The 25,580-nt window shown below is 44.4% G+C and overlaps 1 protein-coding gene across 1 annotated transcript in view; it reads left to right on the top strand.

The window, feature by feature from the left end:
• BACH2 (BTB domain and CNC homolog 2) overlaps nt 1–25,580 on the top strand; it is a 192,180-nt gene that overhangs the window by 80,133 nt on the left and 86,467 nt on the right. Inside the window, exons 3-4 of the mRNA XM_049818335.1 lie at nt 4,232–4,336; nt 24,094–24,245. The gene's annotated coding sequence lies outside the window, so the exon portion shown is untranslated. The remainder of the gene's footprint in view (nt 1–4,231; nt 4,337–24,093; nt 24,246–25,580) is intronic.

The following is a 25,580-nucleotide window of genomic DNA, read 5'->3' as shown; positions in this document are numbered from 1 at the left end:
GTGGGTGGCAGACCTCAGTGTAACAGATATGACGTGGTGACCTTTGCAGTGATGTGAAGACGGGCGTAGAGCAGAGACAGGAAAATTGCCCACGGTGTAGTTAGTCACTGGTGCCACTTGCCTTGGCAGGGGAGAGGAGAGGAGAGCAGGCCCTCTTAAACCCCAGCAGCTAGGGAATAAAAAAGCTGCAATCCTCCTTATTTTTTTTTTAATTTCTACCCAGGGGAGTTTGTTTCACAGTCTGCATCCCATGCAGACAGTGACTACCCAGTGCATGTTCAGTATATATATTCGATATATATATATTTACTGCTTTGGTTGCATGTGTGTGTCATCAAGAGAGCAGGACAGCTTCATCTATTCCCTTTTGCTTTTGAAATCTTGGTGAGGGCTTGCTGGGGCAAACATCATCTTTATGGCTTTCTTCTAACACCCTGCAAATAGCAGTGGGAGGGAGTGCAGCTGTGGGATCAGCCAAGACTGCCATCCTTCCCGTGATGAAACCTGACGGGCAGAGTGGAGAGGTGCGATGCAGGGAGGCCACAGGAGATCCTTGGTCTGCATTTCCCCAATGTTGAACCTTCCTGCACTGGCCCTGCGTTGGTTAGAACAGGCACAAGCTCACACAGAGGACTTGGCAAGAAGGGCCCTTCTGCTTGCGGGTGGTTACTTCACATTCACAAGCTGGATCCATCAGGAAAAAACTTGTCACAAGTAAATAGATACTTTTTCTCAAAAAAAACCTCAATAATCACCACCACCACCCCACTCCCCCCCCCCCCCAAAAAAAAACCAACCAAAAACTAACAGAAAACCCGAAGTCCCACTTTCTTCCTAATAGTATTCTTCACTGGGTTGGTGGGGATGTCTTGGGCTTTTTCCATCCCAAAGTAAGAACTCAAGGAGTTTTGAGTTCCTTAGATTTTCTTCTATACAGCAAAGAAGTAAAAATGTACAGGAGAGATTATATTTGGGCAGTTGAAATAACTTACAGTAAAACTTAAGTTTTTATTAGTTTTCCTTCAAGGTGGAGGAAAGTCAGTGTTATCTTCTGGGTAGTTAAGCTGAAGTTTTTGACTTAATAGTTGAATCATCTTTATTTCAACCTCAATGATGCTCAGACAGAATCCAGTGAAATAATGCATTTCATGTGATGCACTGAAAATATTTATAAATTTTTGTTACTTTGGGGGAGGGAAGTAGGAGTTATCACTTGAGTGCTTTTCTAAATGTACAGCAATCTGAGCTAATTAAGCATGGATGATATTATTCCAGTCAGCAGCACAAGATAATGTCCATCCTGACTGTTATGACGTAAATGTCCTTTGCTTCCATTAGATCTATCGGAGAGTAATATATGTCATTTGTCAGAGTAACATCTCAGGTGATGAAGAAATTCTGTACAAGGTGTGTGAGTGTGAGCAAGTGAAGAGTCTGGATGAAATTTCATCCCCCCTTAATGTTTTGCAGGAGGTCTTTTTGGTTGATGTTACGTGTTTGGAGTTTTGTAGGGAAATTACATGGATCGCTCTTGCACTGATGCAGGCATGTGGCAGGTGGATCTGTTCTGCAAAGGTACAACATTGCCTCTCTTCAGGACTTAGGAACCACTCGAAGCATCTCTTCTTTGTACAAGTGTTGGGGGGGGGGGGGGAAGATAATTAATTCCTTGTGTTGCCAAGTTAATTTCCTGAATGAATTTCCTCTGCATTCTCTGTGGTGTGTACTCTGAGAGGTGGTGGAGCTTAGGGAGAGGTATTCCAGAGCACTGAAAGTCCAGGTCACTGGTGCACAACATGAAGCAGTGGCTTTTACGTGCTCCTCATGAAGCCCATTTGGCAGATGCTGAGAGTGCTCGTTTTGCAGTATTGTGCTTTGCTGCCCTGGCCTATTGCTAGCATTTCGGTTTCTGCCTGGGGTCGGGCCCAGCCTGACTCCCTTTCTCTGCTGCATTGACAGTCTTCCTGTCCTGACCATCAACAATGCTGGAGGTAAAACCAACCAACTGCTTCGTTTAATTGCTGGATCACAGTCCCTAGCTTACGTGGGTGTCTCTGCAGAAGTGCAGAGGAACTTAAACCTCAGAAGATAAGAAAAACAAAAATAACTTGAAGTTGTTGACACCTCAGCCAAATGGATGCCTTAGTTATCTCCTGATGGTTTGGTTCTCTCTATCTTTGGCCTTGTTTCTTCAGCCTTCATTTAGGCTAGTGTGGGGCTAATGTTTTAAGTTAGCATTGCCACCAAAACACCGCTTGTTTCAGCTGAGACCACTTTTGTGTCCATTACTGATTCCAGGGTGTAAACTAGACAGATTATTTGTCCCGCCCTGGGGAAGAAGAGGAGGAGTTAAATTTTAAGAGCTGCCATTCATGGGCACAAGTGCTGACTAACGCTTACTATCTTGAGTATATGGAAATCAATTTGGACCTTGTCTGATAAATGCTGCCGCTTTTTTTTTTTCCCATATAGAGCTATACAGAAGAATCAAGAAATAAATGCGTTCGCTTAAGATAACATTGTGTGACAGCTGAGAACAATTAAAACTCTTACTTACAACTATATTTTTTTTCCTTCCTTTCTACGGTAGGAGGGTGGCGTCTGCAGCTCTGAGTAGTTGATACAGGGTATTTGTCACTGGTCCGATTTTATCTAGAACAAGTATTGTGCAAGGTTATTTATTTTACAGCCTTTTCTCCTAATTTTGCACAACACACAGGTCTTTGTAGCTGGGAAGGGATTTTTTTTCTTTTTCCTGACTACAGTCTTTTTGGCAATAAACACACGCCTAGCTGTAAGAGAAAAAACTTTCACAGCCGAGCTTGTTTTGTGAAGCCCAAACATTTGTGAAGCTTACAAACCCTCAAACTTTGCATAATGTGCCCATCCCTGGTCTCAAACATGAGGTGGCAGAAGAGGGAAGTGTTACTTTTTTTAACCAACAACTTATGACTGTGTCAACACATGACAATTTGTCAAAGCTTGCTGTAGCGGTGCTGTAAATTAATTTTTAGCATCAGTTGTGAGTGGTAAACACTTTGTGCAGTGTGAACAGCTCTTAGTACAGTGTGAGTTGTCAGCAGCTTGTGAACTACCCTATAAGAAAAAAAAAAGAAAAAGCAAAGGAGGGAAGGATAAAAGCTCGTATACTAGTACAAAATGGATCTGAGTCTGCAAAAATTCAACATGTGGTGGTAGTTTTTTTCTCCTCCATACCAGTCAGCTCAACCTGGAAAATTTGGGTTTTCCATTAATAATAATCACCTGCAAAGTTGGGAAATCACAACTCTCCATCCTATGCACCAAGTAGTGCCTGATAGCAGACAGGTTTCTCAAGCTCGTTGTTAGATGAAGTAGAACCCTCTCTTTACTCTTGGATATTGCCTTTGCTTGCTTGCTTTAAAAGCAGAATGTGTCCTGCAAATACAAGCACAATCCTTTGTTGAGAAGTCTCACATAAACAACATAAAATGCCTGGGAAAAAAAAAGAAAGATGGCAGCCCAAAGATAAGTGATGAGGGCTGAGTGCGCTCTTTTCCTCACCTGTCCCCTTTCTGTTTCTCCTTGCCTATCCCAGCTGCTGTGGTGGAGCTGCAGTGATGGTTCATATAATAGCAGTTGACATGATGGAAGAAAATTATTTGGTACGAAAAGCCAGGGAATATGTATTGTAGGAAACAACTTTTCAGATACAAACCTATTTTAACCTGTCACTTTAGCAGAAGAAGCAGTAATAACCTCCCAACCTAACAATGACTGTTAAGTTGAACATTAATTCACTCAGTTGTTGAATTGCTAACATGTCTACAACTTAGAAGTGAACACCCACTCGAGAGAGAAAAAAGAAGTTGGTGCCTGGAATTCCTGGCTTTGCTGAAGTCACCTACATTTTTTGGCGCTAATGCCGGTATTTCATCTTGTGTTTCCTGCAAATATTTTAAGTAGAACTAGATGAGAAAAACATCTGCGTGCATTTGTTCACTGCTTTGATACGCTCAGCATGGGGCTTTTTTTTCTCAAGTGCAGTCGCTCTCGGCTTCAGTACCCTAGGTAGGCTTTGACTGTGCCTTGGAGTTTGTTCCTGTAAGCAGGCAGTACACATGAAGCTTGGCATGAGAACTTTATCGAGTCCTACTAAGGCTACTTTTAACCTGGTTATGGTTTTAAAAAGAAAGATGACTTTATTTGTGTATTTGCTCACAAAGAAATTTGGTTTTATTTCCTTTTCTAGATATAACTGTGGGTGCTGCTTGTATGAAAGAGCTGAGCCACACCATCCAGTAAACTGTCTAGAGCAGCAGTTGGCTTGCTTGGAAATCGCTTCCAGGACTGTGTTGTAAGTATTTCTGCAAAAGCAGCATCAAATGGTTTCTTCAGTTTTGGGGCATTTTTTAGATGTTTTGATTGTTCCTTATAATTTCGTAGTTTTACTCTAACATCTAGTAGGCAGTAGCAATGCATGTGGGAACACGAGCATTCCCATGTCTGAAGCATAGAGCTAAAGCCCTTTAAAGGCTCTCTGCTGACTTGCTCTAAAACTCCTGGCACAGTACCTGAACACTTCTGAGAACAGGCAGCTTACATATAAGCCTAGAAAGAAATTTGGTAAAATACGTATTGCTCTATTTTGTCATTCAGGCTGTGGCATGCGTGTTTTTTGAGTCTTCATCTCTGCCTGCATTTTCACACTTCAGCATTTTACCTATGCTGGTATAGCCCTGCTAGGGCAAATGCTTTGTGGAGATTTTCATAAACTGTGATCTGCCTAACTCAATTTGAAATAGCCCATGAGTAGCTGCCTTAACTGATCTGAAAAGAGCACAGGTTTGTCTCTTTGGACATGCTGTGGGTATGGCTAGGGAACCTCAGTAGGCTGTGAACGGCAGTGAATTTGGTCAGCTGCATCTGTCTCCGTGATGAGTGTGTGTTGATGAAAAAGACCCCATTTCAGGTTACAAGCCAATTGCATTGAGTATGGCATTAAGAACATGTTTGCACTTAAAATGAATAACATCATCCTAGAAAACTTTGAGATGTACACCAAGAAAACCTTATCGTGCCATTTATACAGTTCCTTTTGAAAGCATAATCCATTTGGGGATGTTTGTGACCTGAAATTTTATAACTTTTATTTCTTTTTATATTGCCTTCATTTTTCTGCTGCTGCTGATGCAGGTTATGAGAAGTATGATGTGAGAAGTATTTATGACTTAAGTGCATTTCCCTTGAAATGGCCTCTGATAATATGGTTGCTTCAGAGAGCAAGGGTGGGAGAGTTAGTGGCTTAGGGCTCAAATCACTTAGTTAAGCACATTATACAGGCTGCTCACACTCCTCAGCACCTTGCAAAATACTCCCTACAGGTTACATTTGCTGTACATAAACTAGTTTTAAAAAAAATATATATGCTAATCCCATCACCGAGTCCTTCAGTAAAGCAGTTGAGTCAGTCTTTTCAAGAATAGGTTTCTTGTTTGTGGATCTTTGTTCTGTGCAGTCAACTGACACACCTGGGTCACTCTCCAGGTGAGGTTGTGCTGGACAAAAATCCTTGGCTCAGCTCTGCCAGCAGTTATCTGCCAGATGCACTGACTGCCATTTCATCCTTGCTCTGTGCCTGCCAGACCCATGGGGTGCTCAGCCCGATACTGCGTGGGTGGACGTGAATGAGATGAAGAATGGACATGGCTGCCATCAGTGATGGGATACCTCAGCTATGGCAAACGGGCAGAGAACGAGTGAGGGAGTTGCTTGGGAAATTAGGACTTAGAAACGTCGTTAAGTTCTAAGAAAGTTTTCTAATTAGAAATTTAGAACAAGACAAAATGTTTGTTTTCAGCATCCTGCCTGTAAATGGTCTGTCAGCTTCTGGAATTTAGTCCTGACCCAAGCCGCTGTTGCTTTCATAGAATCATTTAGGTTGGAAAAGACCTTTATGACCACCAAGTCCAGCCGCTAACCTAGCACTGCCAGGTCCACCACTAAACCATGTCCCTAAGCACCACATCTACATGTCTTTTGAGTATCTCCAGGGATGGTGACTCCACCACTTCCCCGGACAGCCTGTTCCAATGCTTGACAACCTTTTCGGTGAAGAAATTTTTTCCTAATATTCAGTCTAAACCTCCCCTGGTGCAACTTGAGGCCATTTCCTCTCATCCTATCGCTTGTGACTTGACAGAAGAGACCAGCACCCACCTCGCTACACCCTCCTTCCAGGTAGTTGTCGGGAGCGATGAGGTCTCCCCTCAGCCTCCTTTTCTCCCGACTAACCAGCCCCAGCTCCCTCAGCCGCTCCTCACAGGACTTGTGCTCCAGGCCCCTCACCAGCTCGGTCGCCCTTCTCTGGACACGCTCCAGCACCTCCATGTCTCTCCTGCAGTGAGGGGCCCAAAACTGAACGCAGGACTCGAGGGGCGGCCTCACCGGTGCCCAGTACAGGCACAGATCCCTTCCCTAGTGCTGCTGGCCACGCTTCCAGCACAGGAGGCAGGACCGCGGCTCCTGCGGGGGTGACGAGGGCTTCTGGGCCTTTCCGGCAGGGCAGGAGGCTGCGCTGCCCGCCGGCCCTGGGCTGGCACTGCCGAAGAGTTGCCCGTAAGCCTTGCGGCTGTTTCAAGGGGAACTTTTTGCTCTATTGCTGTTAGTGCTGAATTTTCATCCATTTTATGTCATGGTGTTTGAATCACTGTGGCATGAGGAGCTGGAGCTGTGCGTTTATTTAATTGACCCTGTGGTAGCTGCTATTCATTTGGTAGAGCGGGTTCGGACCTGGTGTTGCGGGGCACACACTACTGAGACAATCTCAGTTATACCAGTTCCTTGAAGGATTCACTATCCCAGCATGGCTTTCTGCCTCATGTCCTTCCAGTTTAAGTGTATTAAACTGTATCTGCCACTGTTTAATGGTGGCAGAAGGCCACATATTGGCTTTCCGTGAAGCTTCAAACAGTAGATGCATGCTTTTAAATAGTTAAATAAATGTTAATTATGATTCACAAATAGATTTTCCCCAACTATTAAGTAATATCAAACACTGAATTTTTCAGTCAGTAATTGTTTTTCCAGCTACCGAGTGGGACCAAGTATTCAGTAGTTTTAGAGGGTTATTTTTGCAGCTGTTCGGCTGCTTTAAGCATAAAAGTCTTGTTATTTTGTAGGGCTTGACAGCCCTGGATGCAGAGTGGGCACAAGTTACTGAAAGCCTGTGGTGGAATTGGAATGATGACAATCTTCTGATGCACCTTGGTGAGCTGAGGATAGTTTGGGCTGCATCCAGATAAGCTGAAAACAGCATATTGGGCACTTTCGAAAGTTTGTGGTTTTGCAGCATTTTCTCACAAAAGTCTGAAGTCTTTTTCTTTCTCACTGTGTTAGTTATTACACAGGTGGAAATTAGGTATTTTTTCCCTCTCAAGATCTTGAGACTTTCTGTAAGGGATTCAGCCAGTGTGAATTATTTCATGAAGTAATGGTTTGACTTGTTGCACCTCCTTGCAAATAGTATAATACCACAGAATTTTGTCTTAGAAATATATATTATGTGCCTTTCACTGGAAGATCTTAAGATGTTTTCAAATATCAATTAAACCACAGATCATGATGATAATGGAAGAGACACAGTTCTCACCCATCATGAAGACTACCCTGGCTGTAAGCATATTGCTCACGTTTGCCCAGTGATTCATTAGCTGAGCCAGTAAAACATTCTAGGCAGTCCGATGTGGTGGCTTACTGGTAGCTGTTCTTCAGCCGATTGCTCATTTTGACGTGATGCATAGTAGCATCAGAGCATTTACTTTGGAACTTACCTTTTTTGTGCATCTCCTTTCTCTGGTTTTCCTACCAGATCTGCTCTGCTGCCTCACAACGCTGCTGTTTGCGTAAGCAGTTGCTGTAACTCTTTGAAGCTGTGAATAAGACTTCTCCTTCTAAATATCACTGATGTGTTTTGATGAAGCCGTAGTTGTGAGCGCCGGGTGCGCAAACAAAGGACACTGAACACCGAGAGCTAGAGAGAGGCTGATGTTGGTAGAGGAGAAGACCAAACAACTAAGGTTAAATTTTCTTTAACGTTCAGTTGTGTTGGGTTTTTAAGCCCAAACAAAAAAGCAGCAGAATAAAAAGCTTCCACAAAGCAGAAGTGTGAGTGAAATGAAACGTAGTGGCTAGACAAATGAAAAAAACCCACATTCATTAAAAAACCCACCAAACTTAAATTTCAGAGCCCTGGTAGAAGAGGTGATCTGTCAGTCACCCAGCTTGGACTGGGCACCCAGCTGGAACTCATGGTCTGAGTTCAGTTCCCCTCCTCGGTCGCAGGTTTCCTGTGCGTACTTGGGCAAGCTCCTTCATCTGCCCCATGACTGACTTCCTCGTTTGTGCAGTGGAGATCATCCTCCTCCCGTTCATCATGAGGGTGAAGCCTGCTGATGCTGCTGAAAGACATGGATGTTGCGACGGGGAGAGCCACCCCAGGGACTAGAGCGGGAGGGATGCGCTTCCTTCCTTGCAGGGGATAATCACCCATGCTGCTTGCATTTCAGTGTTCAAGAGTAGAGGAAATGATTTCCAGATCTAGAAAGGGTTGGTTTTTTTCTTCCCGAGTCTTTCAGGCCTATTTCTCATGGAGTTTGGCTGCTCCGTTCAGCAGCAGGCATTTGGAGTACTCCCTGTCTCTCGCCTTTCTCTTCTCAGTCTGTCTGCTTATGGCTTTCAGTCGTTCCTGTCTGCTCAACATGCATGACCCGCGCAAACCCAATGGGATCAGAAACACAGCTTCTGTCATCTCCCAAGTTACGTGGAGATCTCTTGAAATTTAAATACAGTTTGTGTAAGAAAGAAACCGAAGAATGCTTGAGCCTGATCAGAGGGTTACCAAAGGTGACCCTAGGAGCTGAGGAAGGTAGTACAAGGGAGTGGGCCATCACCTTCCAGGCCTCTTGGCAAGGAGTACACTGGCACAGTGTTGCTGTGTCTGCTGAGGGTGTCCAGATAGCCCATCACCACCATTGTCCTTCAGTGCCTCTGCTCCTCCACTCAGTCCCTGATAGACAAATACTCATTTAAGAGATTTTTATATGAATCTGACCCGGTACGGGTCCTAATTCTGAGTAAGGAATCAGAAATAACAAGCCACATGCCTTTTGCTGTGTCCTTTTATCTCCTGTGGATTGGTAGTTAAACTTTTCTCACCCTTTACGGGAATTACTTTTCTCTGGGAAGAGGGTGTGGAGTCCTGTACGCTCTTTTTCTTCTACAAACATGAGTAATGCTCTTCTTCAGCCACTGATGAGATCTTGAAAGTACAGGCAGGTTCGTATTCAGACCAGAGCTACTTTTTGTTTTCTGTTTGATTCTGCTACAACAGCTCTTGCTGTTTCCTGTCCTCCCACCTTTTTACTGCCTTCCCTTTTTTTTTGGTCTTGCTTTTACAAACCTTCCTTTGACCTGACCCTCAACTTTGTCTGAGCTGCTGGGGTTAATTAGAGATCCTCCTCTTTGGGACCTGTGTAGTCCTCCCATCCCTGAAGTATTTCAGTCTCATCCTCCTCTGTGCCCACAGAAACACTTCCCCAGCCTTACCTTGAGATCCATACTCACCTGGACCTCTTTCTGCCACTGATACTCTTTATCCTGGCCCTTCCATGAGAAGTTCCTTCTCTGTTATGACTCATGTCTGGTAGGATACCAAAGTGGCACAAGGTGTGCTCTTCCCTCCCAGGTCCTCCCTCCTCTGCTTTTTCGTTACTCCCGAATGGCAGCCAGCCTTTGTCTTGGGCAGGTTGGCTTTTCTTCAGTAACTCTCTCATCAAGTTACTTTCCTGTTTATTTTTCCCCACCATTTCACTGCACCCAGCTTTTCCTCTCTCCTGATTCATGAAATGGTTTGGTTTGGTCTGATTCTGGTTTCTCATTTGGACCCTAGTTGACAGCAGCACACAGCAGCCTAAATTCTGAGCCTGGGTGCTGAATAAGGGTCAGACCAGAGGTCCACCACCCCTGCCTCTGACCGTGGCCGGGAGTGAACATCCACGGAGAGTGCTTGAGAAGGCAGAAGGCAGGTGTGGGTAGTGCCAGGCACTGAGGGGATGAGCTGGAGGGGCTGTGATTTAGAGCCCTCCATAAGCCTTGATGGACCTGGGAGCAGCCCCATTCATTTTCATTGACTTACTGCTATTTTGGATGAATAAAGAGCCCCCTTCTCACTCGGAGAGATGCAGTGCAACTCCAGGTTGACTGCTGCATGTAATCCAAACCTCTAAGTAAGAGGACTTTGAATTACAGGAAAAGCAATGTCTTGTCTCTTCTGAGGCTAGTTAGCTCAGAGTCCTCTGCCATGGGAAGACATGGATAGTTTGAGACATGCTGCTGCTGACACTGGATGTCCCCTCTCTGCCTGCAATGGTCATCCCTTTTCCCAACTGGTAAAGCTGGGAATTCAGTCTGCTTACAGCTCTGAAGGACTGGTGCCTGAAAATACGGCAACTGCTTAGTTGTCCATTGCTGTTTCAAGCCCGTGCCCAAGCTGCAAGTAACGAGTTATTGAGCTAATTTAGTTTTATACCAAAGAAGTGATTTTCTTCCTGCAAGTCAGGAAGGCTATTTAACGCAGTGTAATTGACTTTAGCTGTAAGATTCAATATACTTATCTAGGATTACGGTTCAATAAAATCTAATTGTTCCAAGAGCAACAGGAATTGTAGAAACACCCAGGGACTGTTTTCTGCCTTTCCCGTGGACACGCTGAGTTGGATGTCTTCTGATCCTTACAGTTTGGGTTACACTGCTGCTTGACCTCCGCGTTGGCAGGAGCAGCTTGAGGTGGCACTGTTTGGTGCGGGGAGGTGAAGCTAAGCAGCTGAAATGATGGGTAGCCTTCTTCAGTCAGTTTTACATGAGTGACTCTCTCATTTCAGCGTGTCCTGCTGGTGTCGGGCTGGGGGAACGGGAAGTAAGCTGTGTCTGGTTTCATTATGATGGTGATGATAATAGGATCCACGAGGTAAATGAGATTAAAAGCTCTATAACATCGCAGGCCAAACTGTGCACAGAGAACAAAACCTGAAATCAGTTCAGTGCCTAAACATCCTTTTGTCTTGCCTCACCCAGTGTAGAAATAAATACGGGAAAACAAATATTTATTCAGAATTTCCTCTCACTATTTACCAAGTAGGAAGCTGTGTTAAGCCAATTTCTACATAGAAACATTTGCTGGCCATCGTGCATTGGCTTTTCTAGCTGTGTGCTATTATTGTGGAGAGCCTTTGCGCCCAAGCATTCATTAATGAGTTCTTCATCAGCCACTCTGAACAAATGGGAGAGCTTTGGATTTAATTTTTCACTTGCAAAGCTTCAGGAAAAAGTACAGACCTTTTCAGTGGAAGGAGGATACTGGCACAGGTAACGAGTAATTTGGGATGATGGCTGAACAGACAGTGTGGCAAGTGTCCTTGTCACATGCTGAGGCACAAATTTTGTTATTATTTCTTCACAGAGATACCTCCCAAACCACAACCCTTGATCCAAATGTGAGCTGATGTCATTAGGAGTGCTTACCTACCACCATGCTTATTTTCTCCATTATTTCTTCAGAGTATTAATTATACTGTTGCAGGCAGGAAAGGAAGAATATAATTTCAGATCAAACTAACAGATTTGGCTGGTTCTGGTACACTGACTTCATAAGCAATAAAATATTATAACATTGCTTAGTACAGCACATGCTGTACTAATCATTCTCTATGCAACTGCCTATTTTTTACATCATTTTAAACAAATGCCAGGACTACAGAGAATAATAAAACAAGATAATCAAGGCAGAACAGGCAGGTTTTGTGGTATGAGTTCAAAACAAAACAAAACCCTCCAAAAGCCATGAGAATTGGAAAGAGAGGCTCATTCACGTGACAAAGTTAAGCTGTAATTCCTGGGCGCAGAGAACATTTTTCTTACAGGAACGAGCAGTGAGTATGGATTGTACTGGACATCCCTGAAGCTGGCATAGCCACAGTTTAAGAGCAGAGAAGGGAGCTTGCTAAGAAAATAATTATTTTTTCTGGTTATGGAGTTGGCTTTGATTCTGGCCTAATGGCTCTTACTACTGCTTTGGGTGGTAGTTAACTGGGATGGTGACAATACTGATACTAAACTTCTGTTTTCAGGTGGCATGAAATGGAAGAAGAAATTCATGGAGTGCCTAAGTTTTCTGTTCGAGTTGAGCTGTTAGGGAGAACTAGATAGACATTTAAAATACAATCTTTGCTGGTTTAGTTAACTTCATGAGGTGATGAACCCTGTCTTGCTTTGTTTCCCATGTCTTTATTTTTCTCATTGTGACATTCAAGAGTTGGTGCAAAATTAACTAAAAAGCAGATACAAGTGGCACTTCAAATTTTGCCCACTTAGCTTGCATCAAAACACTAATGTACGTTTGTACACAACCTGCTGGTATGCAGCGCCAGACGGCAAATGGTTTGTTAGTATTGGCAGTGCTCTTATGAAGCCAAATATGATTCTTTTGCTTGCTGGCCTGAGAGTGCAAAGTGCTTTTAATTCCCATTCAGTTTTTCTCTGCTTTTTCTGTCCTTGTATTGCCACCCTTGTGCCTTGGAATAATAAAACTTCAAAAATTTTATAAAAGTCGCGGTCAAAAGCAGGTGTTATCCTAGGTCAGGCAGATAAAACCAGTGCTAAATGCAGTCTCTTCCCAAATCTGGCCGAAATAGTGTGTTTTGTCACATTTTGGGTGTGGCTGTCTATTTCTCTCAGATGAAGTAGGTGAAAGTTGTTCACAAAAAATACGAGATTCCCCAAAACTGTTGCAAGGTTGATGATACTCATTGGATTCTGTGCTGAACAGAGCTAAAGCTGTATGCTTCTGGACATTATTTCTAAATCACAGTTGATATTACACCTTGTTCAGTATTGTCATAGGTTTGTTTCATACGTGTAGCTCTGCAGTCATTTCTTCTTTCAAAAGAGCTGTGTAAATTGCTTGCATGAAGATTTTTTTGTCACTGAAAAGCAAAACTTTAATTTAAATCCACTTCTGCCCAATTCAAAGGAGACAGAGTACAATATTTTGCAGATACTTCTAAGTATTAGTTTCAGGTCCAACTATCTACGACAGTTAGGGAAATAAAATCTAATGTAAGCTTCAGCCAGTAAATAATTTTCTTTTCCCTTTTTATGCCATTTGTTTCATTATTGCTTCTCCTCCACAGCTTTGGATTTTGTCTGTCGTCTTGTTTTAAAATCTACCGTTGTTTTACTCTCAGTACTCAGTGTTTAGATGCATCCTCCTCCATCTCCTCCAAAGTATATTGAGGTTCTCCTATCTCCATGCCTTGTTTTTGAGAATTAATAGCTTGCTGTGTAATCCATGAGTTACTGATGAAAGCTGAGAGTTGTGCATCCAGCAGTGCTGCTGATGTACTCCAACTGCTGGTGGGCACTCAGCCTGCAGCGCCCGGCTGGAGTTACTGCCAGGAAAAACACAAAATTTGGGCATCACGTCAGCACCACAGTACTGGCGGTTTCAGTCTACAGACAAAGGCTAATGTAGATACAGCCATTAATTTCTCACCTACCCAGGGACATACTTTTAGTAAGACCATGCGTCCGCTGTTAAATGTTTCAGATACTGTCCCCTTAATCTGTAAATTACTGGTCCATTTAACAGGGCTCTGTGTTCAGTCCCAGCCCTGACACCTGGGTGGTACCCATTGAGCCTGGTGCTCCTGCCCCAGTCATCTCTCCATTTTCATGCTAGCGGAGTAGACTAATCCTCTTTCTGTTAAAGTCTCACACCTGTTTCTCCCATTGGTTTCTTTCTTCTTGTTGTTCTAATGATTTTGCTATTCCAGGGCAGATTCCCTGCCAGAAGACCCACAGTACGACTGTCTAGCATCAGCCTTACCCTGGTAGTAGCAACCACCCTGTTTTGTTTCACCTTTTCTTCAGAAAGCACCACTAGAGGCAGTTGCAGCCTCACTTGATCTTTCCCTATTTAGAAAATGTGAAAATAGTTAATGAATCGTTTTGGGGAGGTGTGACCTGAGGGATGCAAATGTGCGGGAGTGTTTGTTTGTTGAAGGCATCAGAAGCGGGGGAATCACTCTGTTATCCAAGTACCGGTGTTGAAAGGTGGGAAATCGTCATGCTCTGAAATTTCACTGAATCTTGATTCTTCTCCTATCTATCTCTTCCTGGAAGGTACTTCATTTTGGAAAAGTGCAGGAAGAGGAGAGAAAAGCAGCTCTTAAATTGCCAGGATTTCCTTTGGGGGAGAGATCCCACAAGGGAAGGAGGGAACTCTTCTAATAATCTTTGCAGCATTTAATCCCAAGAAAATGCAATAAAATCAGTGCTTCCACTGAGAGTTGGCAGTGTGTTTTTTTCCATAACAAGACCTGGATTTCGTTTCTTTGTAACACAGTCTGATTCAGACCCTACCCAGTTGACTGAGGAGAGTGAAATCTGTTTTTGACAGATGTTTTCCATGATCCGACGAATACAAACACTCCTGTGAGATGACAGGCGGCTTGTTTACATAAGAATTTTTTTGGTTTTTTTTAATAAAAATACCAACAAAAAACACACAAACACAAACCAACATTCGGATCAGTCATTCTGATCAAGGCAGTGTCAATTATTAGGCTGTAAAGGGAACTGATGACTCAACTTAGGCACAGCGGCAGCGGCGGTCTCCGATTTTCGGTTTCACAACAGATTCTTTTCAGGAATGCTTTTCATTCATACCCGACGTTTAAACGTGTCTCTGGGAGCGTGTATCATTTTGTGATCGGGATGCGAGAGACCGGCGTCGGTGTGCTCTGAGCGGTTGTGCAGAGTTTGGGAAGCATCCCCATACCTCGGTGGGATGTTCAATGGGAGAGGGGTCCTCTGACCCATCGCATCGCGTGCCTGGACCGTACTTGCACACCACCAGTCCTGTCAGTCACTACATTAAATATATAGATGAGTTCGCATCAATAAAATTGAAAAGCACTTTGATTCAGAAAGCGAAATGTTTTGATCAGATCCCATGCTTAGTAATTCCAGCAAGCACACTTGTTAAAATGGGTGAGTCAGAAATGGAAATGCAAAGCATTTCTCTGAACAGTGGCCGGAAATTAGCTCTGAAAACTGAAACAAAGCCCAGACCGCAGTTTTATCTATTTACTTCACAATTTTAGATCTGCGAAAATCCCTTTGTCTTTGGGAGACATTTTGATTCTTCTTTTGTCGCGCCGGTGCGATCTTTAGGCTGGATGATCAACACGTCAGGACTGTCTGACGTGTCTTAATTTTTTGGTTTAAAAAATGAGTTTTCTGTAAGTGGCTTCATTGCCTGTGGTGCTGCCTGATTCTGCCACAGCGTGTGGTAGAAGTTGGTGGAAGTATTAGGCAGGATGAGATATTGCAGTATTTGAGGTCGTGTAATACTGAGGCAGAAATCAAAGGAATGGAGTAGAGTCACTCAGCTGCTTATTACCCAATGCATAGGTTATATATATGGCACACGGGGCTATCTGACTGCTCCAGCACCAAACACTCATTGGTTTGGGGCTGGCTGCTCCCCAGCTTAGAATGGAGAGGCCGTGGTAGTAACAGCCCCTCGGTGTGTAAGGACATAGCCCTCTGGCCGTGGAGAGAGAGCAGCGGGGGGGTCATGAGTGTTTTGATGTTAGTAGAGGCGGTCTTGCTGCAAAAAAACTTAAAAATCAGCATATTGGGTGATAGATAGCAGCGTTCTGGTCCTCATCCTGCACCCAAGATGATAATGCTTTCTTCTCTGCTGGCATCGGGGTACCTGCTGCTCATCCTTGAGAGTGACTCTGGATGCTTTGGCCTTGTTACACGGCCTTGGACAACGTAGGGACTGCTTTCCTGGCAGCTGTTGCGTGGTCTGAGGCCCACAAATGTAAATGGAGGAGGACAAAGTAATGTATGTGTTCAAGGGACTTGCAACTTCCATGGCAAGGCTGGTGAAGTAGTGCTCCTTTCAAAGAGAAGACAATCTGGGTGATTTTTCTTAATGACTGTTTACCTAAATAAATAAATAATGCATATTCATAGCTTTAACTAAAGTAACTCGTGTTGAAATGTTTACCTCTCCCGGGGATAATTATTAAGGGTGGGGCGTGGGGTGCAGCAATTAATAATAAAACATTTAGATGAGATTACAGAACGTTCTGATTGGAATAGTAAACATTATGCTAGAAATAAAAGCAAATACATGGAGCTGTCTTGAATTTAAAAAAACCAAGAGAACTATGCTATCCAAAGAAACGCACTGAACAGAAGCAGTTCGGGTGAAGTGGCTGTGCTCTTCAATATCACAAGAAGGTTTCTTCAGTGTAAAGTTAGATTTGTTGGTAGGTTCTCCCTCGATTCCAGTCCAGAGAAAAATGACATGAAAATTGGCATCCACATAGATCAGTGTGGCAGCTGTAATACCCGTCAGCACTGCTTTGAGGCTGGTTGATTCTTAAACCGAGCGACAGAGAGAGTTTCACCTGTTCATATCTGTAGTAAACAGAACCTTTGTTTGTGTTGTGAACCTTCTTCCCCCCCTCCATTTCATACAGTCCTGTGAATGAAATTCTTTGCTCAGCTGAGAGTTTGAAATTTGGACCCATCCTTTCACGTCTTTTGGCTACGGTTTCTTTTCTGGTTAATGAGCTCAAAGAGAGCCAGTGATGTGTTCAAAGATTTCTGTGACAGCTGCATGCCATTAGGCTGAATGATTAAAAAAAGCCCCATAATTGTAGTTAAGTGCAGTAAATACAGATTGGTCTTTCGGTTTAACATACGGTAGCAAGAGAACTGAGCCTTGGACAAGAGAGCTGCTGCTTAACCCCATGCAGACGAAGCTTGTGGGGATGGTGGAGCTGGTCTGCCCCGTAGCCTTAATCTGCCTCCAGCTCTTACGGACCAGCAGAGGAGCACAATTGAGCAATGCAGTGTATCTGCCCCTTTGTACTGGGCTGGGGATGAAAAAGAGTAGGAGATGGGCAGAAAGTAGTTAGGAGCGCTAAGGCAAGCCTGCGGGGGCCGTAGCCTCGGAGCTCCTGCTGCAAACAGGGTCGGCTCTTCTTGCTCACCGAGGCGTCTCTCCGGGCCGCTCTCTAACCTCAGGTATCTTTTGGGGGTGAAGGCTTCCAGACCTCCTCCTCTAGACCATATTGGTCCCTTCCAAAGGTAGCATCAGAAGTTCTGGGGGCACTCGCCAGCACCTAGCGTGCCCGGCATGCTGCTGGCACATGTCCCCTGTATACCGTCTCATCTAGAAACCGAAAAGCGGCTTTTCTTGGACTGGAAGCGCGGCCTGACTCTTGGACGTGGCGGAGTCTTTGCTCACATCTGTCGCTAGCGGCAGTCCTTGGCGGTGCTCTGAAACGGAGCAAGATGTCAAGGAACAAGTGCTGCTGGGTGGGCTGCCTTGTTCCCAGCACCGGGAACTGGTGGGAACACCCGGTTGACTTTAGTCCTTGGAAGGCGGCTCCGCAGCTGCTTCTGGCTGATGGATTTCCTCGACCACGCTTTCTTTCTCTGCTTCAGTGGGTCAGCCTTTTCCCTGACTCAGCTGCCTGTTCTGCAGGATCTATGAGTGGCGTCTGTACCCCAGAAGACGAGGGTGCTAATGGTGTGACAAGGTGTCCTGTTGGTCCATCTTCCCTGTAGCAGGGGGCGTGCATTTATAAGCATGGTGCATTTTCCCCTATTGAGAAAATCTTTCTGGGTTCACCTCAAAAGATTTCTGTGGAGCAGAAATATCCACCTCCACTTCACCTGTTTTTTACAAGGGTTTCTGGGAGTTTTGTCCACACAGCTCCCGGTGAAGCCAGTAGCAGCGAGGCAGCCAGAGCCTCACGCGGTGTTTTGCGGGTTGAGAAGGTGCTGCACATGCAGAGTGCACAGCACAGTAAACCCGATATCAGCTTGCAACTAATTATCTGTGTATAAAAATTCCCCTGCTCACCGTTTTGCTGGTAAGATGTATGACTCTGGCTAAAATGAAGTACCATTTCCTTTTTCTCAGCATTACTGTGCGTGGCCTCTCTGGCTTTTCTTGTTAAACAGACTTGAGTTCACCCAACAGGGAACGTGTGTTTGAAGCTCTTTCCCATCACGATTCTGCCTTTCTCTTTTTCTGTTCGTTACAACCACTGAAGATAACCCACAAAACATTTTCATGTCTTTCAACTTTCTCCTGCTTGGTGTGAAGGTGAAGATGGAGAAGCTAAGAGGCAGCTCCTTGACATGAGACGCAGCGTTGGCCAACTCTCAGCCTCGCCACAGCTTGCGCAGGCTACTGGTAGACACGTACCTCCATCGGCTGCCTCTTCATAGTTTGATGTGCAACTGTTGCATTCAGCATTTCTATGAGCTAAGGGATAATTCCTTCACTTCATGCTAGAGCATGGGGGACCAGCTGTACAGCTCGGAGAAAGGCTGTATTTCTCCTACCCTCATGTTGCACATGTATGTCCTCATTTCACAGGCTGATGAAAATGAGACCACTGACTGAACTTTCTGAACTGGCAAATGCATTGCTGACTTCACCCTGATCTGAAATCACCTGAAAATTAGTCTGTGTGATGTTGTAAGACAGTAGGGGGTTTCTGAGTACAGAGGAAAAAAGGGAGCAATGTGGAGCTGCTGCCATGTCTCCCAGTTGCAGTTATACGTAGTTATTTTTGTATTAGAGCTTGGAGGAAAACCGGTAGAGACGCCAGATAAATCTTCCCAAAAAAACCATTTGTGTTAATACTTAAATATTGTTCATCTTTCGCAGCATTTACTTATCTGTTTCCCAGATGTTGAACCTTATGGGGAGTTTTTGTGGTTGACTGTGGCCCATTCTTTCATTCTGTATGTTAACTGTTTTCTCAATTTGCATTTTTTAAAAGAAATCAGCAGTAAAAGCCTGACTCTGATAATTGTTCAACGCGGGAACATCCTTTTGGCAGGGCAGGCATGTGTTCTCGTGGTTCACGTGCATTGGTGCAGCTGCATCATTTCGTGCCGCCCTGGGAAGCATCCTTACCCGAGTGACCCAGCGCTGGCTAGTCCCGTACTGTCTTTCAAGATGCCAGGCAGCAGTTTCATCCTTGTCACTGAACCATCTTATTTTCTCCTCTTCGCATGCATATTAACCAAAATTTCCAGTCCTTATGGAGAAATAAGCCAGATATCTGAATTTTCATCAGATTTGACACAAAGTATTAGGCTGTGACTTTTGCTGTGTATTGGTTTTACTGTGTGGAGCATAAATATTCATCTTGTGTCATTTGATAATGTTGTTGTGTGGGGGTCTTTCTCACAGCATATATTAACTTTCCTTTTCCACCTAGCCATTCTTTCATGAGTCATACCACCAAGATAAAATATTTTCAACGGTGGCTTTATTTTATGTCAAGTATATTCCAATGATAACGTCATTCAGATTTTACATAAAAAGATCTACAAGTTCCTGTGGTGATGCTCTTGAACTACAGTCTCCCCCCCTCTCCCAGCCCAGTCTGGTTGATGTGTCACAGAGTTAACTGCAACCAGAAGACAAGAGGGGGTGGAAAATTCCCCCCATGCACATCCCCCAGCTCCTCTGAGGGTTTTCCGTTGAAGCTCAGCTGCTGCTGTTAAGTGTAGCTGGGGAAAATCCAGTTTGCAGACCCTGGAGCACTTCCCTGGCCAGCGCAGGGCAGCAGCACTGCCTTCCCCTTCAGTTAGTCAGCAGCAGTTATTTTGCTGCTTCTCCTGATGACTTCAGTCGTGGTTTCTAGCCAGACTGATTCCTCGCGCTGTTTTGCCATTATCTGAACAAACAGCTCAATCTCATCTCTGCTGACTGTTGACACAGCTTGCCCAGGTAGGGACGCACCGCAGAGCTGGTCCTCGCGGTCCTGAGTGGGTAGCTCCCTGCTTCTGGTCCACACCTCCTCGGTTGTGGTGGTCTTCTGCATCCCACCTCTGGGCACCGGGGAAGAAGCTGCTGTGCCCTTTGGACTCCTGGTTTTGGCCAAACAGTGCATGTGAGCACAAGCAGGAGTGATGGATGAGCACGTTCCTTCTCGTTGGAAGAACCGAGCAGGTTATTAGGAGGAAATTAAATGCACTGATAGCAAAGCAGGCCGTGCGTGTTTTCTGACATAGGTATCGGTATCATCTTGGGTTTAATTTACAGGTTTCAGGGAGAGATCCCGCACTAGATGTCAGGAGTACTGCAAATGCCTTCTCAGCCTCAGGCAATCCTTCAAGCAGTTGCAAGCTACAAATATTCCAATGAAGCTGTTTCAACCAGAAAGAAATATTCTTCAACTTCACTCAAAACCACACAAAACGTAAAGAAAACACGTTTGCTAATCTATGATGGTATTGCATGTAACAGACTGGGATCCTTGACTTCGCTGGGATGAATTTCTGCACACGTTTGTGTAAGAAGCGTTGCACTCCACCAAGTGAGGCATCGCTTCAGAAGACACCAGCTCTGCACATCTGTGCTCACTTCTCCCTGCTTGCTGGTGTGCAGCCTTCCTTAAATATTTTTTTTCTCCTGTCCACATCTGTGAGAAGCTCACCAGCTTGTCTTGTCATGTGGGTTCATTTTACTTAGCCCTAATTTTACACGCCCATTGTGAACATTGGTGTGTTTGCTAGCCCCACTGTGTATTTGTTGCTCGCCTCCCTCATTGCCAGCCCAGCTTCTCTGGTTTTCTTGAGCATGATTACGCGATTTTCTGTGTCTGAAACAGCTTCCATGCTAAATGGAGTAATGCCTAGGTAAATTCATTGTGCTCTTCTCAAATCATCATTCTTGGTTTGTTCACTGCAAACTGAAGAACTTAAAAGTTTTCCTCCTCTTAAGCTTCAAAGCTCTTGTTATTTTACATTAACAACAAAACCGCTCTTTGAAATGCACCCTCCGTATAACAGAAATCCAAGCTGGAAGGTGTTTTCTTGAAGTAAGTACTTTTTTAGCTTCATGCTTCCTTCGGCCATTTGTGGTGTCTGGTACATCTTCCTTCACATTTGCATTCTTCAGTGCTAACTTGAGCCACCAAGCAGTACTGGAAGCCCCCAGAAAGGGGGATAAAAGGTAACCTGGTTCAAATAAGTACAAGAGGTTGTTAAACAGTGTAAGTTTAAAAACAAACAACTTATAATGTCCAGTTCGAAGTGACGTTGTTTTTCTAGCTTTCTCTGCAGCTGTGAAGGCCGGTGCTTCATTTTAAAATAAAGATAAGGTTTCCTTGCACCCCTTACGAGTCCAGGAGCTGGGTCTTCAAGTTGATGTAGATGAATGGTTTTGTGGGCTCTCATGATCCTGTAACTGATTGCCCATGTATGCAGGTCTGTGCTGAGACCTGAGACCTTGGTGTGAGCAAGCCTTGGAGCAGAGAGTGCATCCTCCCCTGCCTCTGGTCCAGCTCTTCCCATGCTGTTAAGCCTGGCCAGTCAGCATGTTAAAATGCTGAAACTCTCTTCAGTGGATGCACTGTTGGCTCTTCATTTCATATAAGCTCAGTTTTCCTGTATTCCTTGTAAGTTTACAGCTGTAGCAACAGTTTTGCTTTTAATAATTTGCCTGTTTCAGAAAGAAAATTCTTTTATCGAATGGGAAGCATGAAGAAGCCCTCATGTTGAGCGTAGGCGGGGGGTTAGGTTTCATTCTACCCTAAGCTGACCCCTGGGCAGAGAGATTCCTGCTTTCATGTTTTAGATCATGTGTAAAACCTGATGCTGGCTGGATCGTCCCGCATAGGGCAAGAATATCTAGGGAACATGGGGCGAGATATGGAGTGAGACATTTGCAGAAGGGAATGAAATGTTTGGGATGCAGCCTCATGCTTTCTACAGCAGTGACCATCAATCACACCTTCTCAGAAAAGCATGGCACTGAAAGTCTTCCTCTCCCCCTTTTTTTTCTTGTCTCCCTGTTCCCCGCTTCTGTTTGTTCTCCTTTCCTTCTGATACGCTGTGGCAAGTGCAATTTTAGCTCAGAAAACTAACTTGTCCTTGAAAACACAGAGCCTTCCTTGGTTTTATTCCTTTGGTCATTGAGTAAGCAACAGTTATTTTTGTTGGGCCAGTGATTTATGACTGAATAGATTTGGAGTTTATATTTTTAGTTTTATAGGCAATTTAGATAATGTATATTTGTGACCATAAATATTTGGTCCTCTTACAGTCTGTCAATGAATGTTACGACCTGTTGGAGAAAATTATATAAACTGAAGAGACACAAGCATTGTGTTCCTAGCACAGCCTCATAATTCTTTTCAAGTACCCATACAGGTAATCCTTAAAGGTAGTAGTATTTTGAACATCTGTTGGTATATCATCTAGGAGGCTGCCATCTAGAAGAAATAACCTACTTTTCATAAGTGATCCAGTTCTCTACAAGGCTTGGCGTAAAATGCTGTAGCCTCAGTGCTCAGAAGGTATTGAACGTTTTTAGCAGGAACCGCACACTTACAAAAAACCAACAAACTTCTTTCATTTGTGTTATTTTTTGACTTTTTTGTGGAGTCAGTAGACATTTATTGAGAAACCATAAGTTTTACTGAAGAGTTAATTTTGCAGATTTCAGAAGAATAATAGGAGTTTTTAAAAAAATCTAAACTTTTGTCTTTTATCTTCCTTCCCCTCACCTACTCCTTTATCTGGCTTTAGTTTGTGGTAGTTCTGCAGCCACAGCCCTTACAGTGATCCTGGGAAGATAGATACATGCCACTGCTTGTACTGCTGCTGTCCCCTTCTGTTCAAAAGGAAATCATCTTCCTTTCCATTCCCAATTGCCAACTTTATTCAAGTGAAGAGTAGTTAAGCATTCGAATGTTTTTTCCAGGAAAACAGTAAAGTGTTGGATACTGGCAACTTGAAAACTTCAACTTGAAAATCCCTGTAACTTAAAACTAGTTACTTCTCCTTCCACAAGGATTTCCTTCCCACTCTCCTCCCCAGCTACTTCAGAGTATGACCGCTTCCTTGCTATGTGGGGGAAGCCTTTTTGGAGCCAGCGGGGACTGGGCATTGGGTGGGATCTGGGTTGTGTGCGGATGCTGGGACTCCGGCGCTGAGCCCCCTCTTCCAGCCCCCCCGGCCCCAGCTCTGCTCTCAGCAGCCCTCCCTGTCCCAGAGCCTCCCCTCCGGGGACCGAGCCCCGAGCCCCTTGCACGGCAGCGGCAGCACGATTAATTTGCTGTGGGCACACGAAGCTTTTACTCCCTGTCCAGTTTTCTTTTGACACGGACTGGCGTGACAGGTAGCTTTGCTTTAGGGCAGATGGAGGAGCATGACACACAAAGCATTAACCTGAGGATACCAAACTACACAGATGGCGTTTCTTCTCGGAAGCTCCCCAGAATAAGGCAGAAACAAAGGAGCAAATTTGATGTTCCTAACTTAAATTCCTTGATAAAATCAAAGCAAAGCTTTGTCAAAAACAGTATTAATTGTTATCTAAAGTCTATTAGATCATTTTGCTAGTTTTGTTGGAACAGCTTTCTGGTGTGATGTGCAGTTTCATAGATCCACACAGTGGTTTGGGTTGAAAGGGACCTTAAAGATCATCCATTTCCCCCCCCCCTGCCGTGGGCAGGGACACCTTCCACTAGACCAGGTTGCTCCAAGCCCCATCCAACCTGGCCTTGGACACTGCCAGCAAGGATGGGGCAGCCACAGCCTCTCTGGGCAACCTGTGCCAGTGCCTCACCACCCTCGTTGTAAAGAATTTCTTGGTATGTGTGCATAAGTATGCACATACCTGCAGGATGGTCTGGTAGAATAATCACAGAAGTGTTAGTTCATCTGTTCTGTAGTTCTTCTCCGGGGTCTCATATGTCTGGGTGCTATACGAATGCAAGAAAAACATAGTCTTTATTGTAAGGTGTCTACAGCTTAAAGGTAACAGGAGGTATGTACTGGGCATAAAGTAATTGTCATGTTTGACATAAAGACCTTCTGCGTTTCAAAAAAAAGGGCCTCAAACAATTTTTAGAATTAGAAGGGGGCGGGGGGAAGAGGGGTTTTGTGAAGATTCAGTACTTGCATTTTTTAATGTCTTCCTTTATTTTATTTTAGGTTGCTATTGACTGAGTTGCCAGAACATTGCCCTACAAAGCATTGGAGGGCCTCTTCTTAATGGATTGCTGCAGCCCCTTAATTTCTCCATTGATCCTGTTCCCTGCATCGTGAGAACATTTTAGCCAGCGCAGAACCTAGAAGAGTTACATGTAAGTCATGATTCAAATTCCTTTCTATTTAAAGAAAAAAAAAAGAAAATAAAAAGGTCTTGGGGAGGCAAGGTAGAGGCAGTAAACATCATAGTTTAGAAGAATACTGTAAAAGCTGTAATTCAACAGCAAACATTAGGTGGTGAATAAATTGTTATTGAAGTAGTTACTTGCTTTTTTAACCTAAATGGTGATTGTCATTTTGAAGGCTTTTCTAAGTGTTCTGCTACCACAGTAAACCATAGCAAGAAGTACTTAAAATAGCTTCTCTTCACCCCATCCCCCTCATTATGCTTCATTTTTCTCCACAACTGGGGAAGCGTGCGTACACTTCCCTCGGTGTGCTGTGCCGAAGCCACACGCGCTCCCTGCGGGTTTGGAGGCCATCCTTTGCTCAGCAGGACTGCAGGCATCCCTGTATTTTTCCCATCGTAAAACCCATATCCGCCTCCTTTGGGGTTTCCAGAATACTTCCCTCGAGGAACCCTGGCGCTGCTTCTCCTTTCAGCCTGCTGCCGCAGAAGGCTCTTTAAGCAGCAGTAGTATCTTCATTGCCACCTCCAGCTCCTTCCAGGGGCAGTTACCTGCTCCACCTGGCTATAGGAGGGTGGAGAAACCCATGCACAGATCTACTAGGGACAAAGGGGCTTAAAGGGGCTGCAGATCCTTTCCTGTCTCCTCAGCCTGGGTAGTAGCTCCTGGTGCTTGTTATGTACTTTGATTTTTCCTCCCAAGATGGGGAGCACCTTTGGTGCTGTGCACACGCTTCCTCCCCCATCATGGCTAAATCCTCCGCTGAAACCTCGCATGGCAGCAGCCTGGCACGGAATTGGTGGGTTATTCTAGAGGAGAGAAATTGGTTTGACCCTTTTTAACTTGGGAGCGCTTCAACCCTAATTCTGGGATGGATCTGCAGGGGGAAGAGGTCACTGGACCGTTATGAGGATGGCATGGATGTGGTGGTCTGTGCTGTCCAGAGGGTGGGGCACTCCAGAGCTGCCAAGTTTGGAAAAAGGCTTGAGCACAACTTTATTGCATTCATTTTTTTAAAAAAAACAAATCTTGTTGTGGTTAGGAGGTTTTTATCTTTCTGATGGTGGTATAGAGCAGCTCGGCAAAAAGCCGCCTGAGCCAGAGATAATACAAAATTGTGTTCACAGTGTGGCACTGTGCATGTTCCTGCCCTTGTTTGTTCACTGCAACACAGTTTAATGGTTAATCAAGACAGGGCAGTGAAGCTGACCACAGCACTCATTGCTGATCAGTTTTTCTTGAATGCCTACGAAAACCATTTTTAATCTTAGGAAGTAATTTGTAATACTACGAAAAAAATAG

The sequence above is a fragment of the Accipiter gentilis genome, chromosome 15 (assembly GCF_929443795.1).
Source record: "Accipiter gentilis chromosome 15, bAccGen1.1, whole genome shotgun sequence".
Lineage (NCBI taxonomy): Eukaryota > Metazoa > Chordata > Aves > Accipitriformes > Accipitridae > Astur > Astur gentilis.
This window is presented reverse-complemented; position numbering and strand designations above follow the sequence as displayed.